Consider the following 1754-nt stretch of genomic DNA (forward strand, 5'->3'; position numbering starts at 1 on the left):
GCGAATCCGCTTACGCACGATCCGCTGCATGGGACATCACCCTTACGTTGAATGCTCTTATATAAGAGATATACGTAAAACATAAAAGAATATTTATTTGTCTTTATAAGTATACATTGTAATAGTTAACAAAAAAATGCACATTTTGCTGCGAAAATAGAAAAATTGACAATTAAGAAAAGAAGGAAGAGACAGCTTTAAGTACAGTAGTCTTAATAAGATGCCATGAACCAATCAGTATTAGTAATATAATTAAAATATTACACTTGTATATAAGGCGGTCTTAAAATAAGAATATATTAATAAATCGTCCAATTATAGATTCAATTAATTCATGGATTAATTAAAATATATAATAATTTACTATACAAATAATATTAATATAATTACATTACTATAATTATTGAAATATATACATGCATATAATATATAGTTAATATATACATATTTTTTATCTTAAAGAAATTGTTTTCTATTATACGATTTTAGAATCAGATCCACGATATTTAATTATTTCATTTTCGTCCATATCGTACATTGTATTGAGCTTGCGAATAAAGTTTTTTGTTCTGTCGTAAACAAAATTGTCCATTTGGCCCAAAACATTGACCAACTCGATTATTTTTTCAAATCCACGATTTATCCTTTCAGATCTGTCATCGTCTGATGTTGTTTGGAATTGTGATTCTTTTTTCAGTAAATTTCTGGACAATTGTTCAGATTTATTTTCAGCTGATATTTTGACAGCGTCTGCAAGTGATATCTGGCAAGAGATTTGACAAAATTAATTTTTGTTAAAAAAATATATTTACTCTATTGGCCTAGTTTACATCGTCCACTTGATACAGGTACTAACTAGTAATTTTCTATTGAATTATCTTAATTTCGGCGTGTAAACTAAACATATCCATAATATTTAATTAATCGTTTGGATTAGATGTATAATATTATTATATCAATTTTAGTACATCATTTTTTAAATACGTTGCTAAAATCAAGATAATTTAATAGAAATAAATTACTAATTAATACGTGTATCAAGTGCTCGGTGTAAACTAAAGTCATTATCTTTTTGATCAAATTGAATTAGATATAATTTCGTGCGCGCGCGCGCGCAGTAGCTGATGTAAAGCTCTATTACTTTATTTGATCTTACCATATATATAACAAAGACTGAGAAAAAGAATATATCCATTTTGTCAAAATGCTCACTAATCTCTCCGGTGTAACACCGTCTACTCCAAAATTTTTTCTCGAAAAATTAATAATAATTGACAAGAATAATGCACTCTCGCTGATTCGATCGATATATCGGATCCTTAACTATATAACAATGAGACGATTCGACGATTTGCATCCTTTTATATATAAGAATCGTATATGTGTGCACATTCGATTGCATATTGTGTAGACGTACGGAATCATTTTTGAAATTTTATTAATATCTTCTTTACGTTAAAATTAATTAACTTGATTGAATATATAGACTTTAATACGTCAGAAATAATGGATTAGGGATTATGAACCTTGAGTCATTTTAATACAATTTTGTATCAATTAAAATTGACATTTTATTTATAGGTCACATCAGCAAATTCTTCTTATAGTAAGTGGGTTTGACTGACGTTTGCAATGCGAAAGCAATGCGGAATCCGCTGATTAGGTGTAATTACTTGTTTTGTCGTTACTAAATCCAACAACACATACACACACACACACACACACACACACACACACACACACACACACACACA

Source organism: Trachymyrmex cornetzi, unplaced genomic scaffold (assembly GCF_001594075.2).
Source record: "Trachymyrmex cornetzi isolate Tcor2-1 unplaced genomic scaffold, Tcor1.1 scaffold248, whole genome shotgun sequence".
NCBI lineage: Eukaryota > Metazoa > Arthropoda > Insecta > Hymenoptera > Formicidae > Trachymyrmex > Trachymyrmex cornetzi.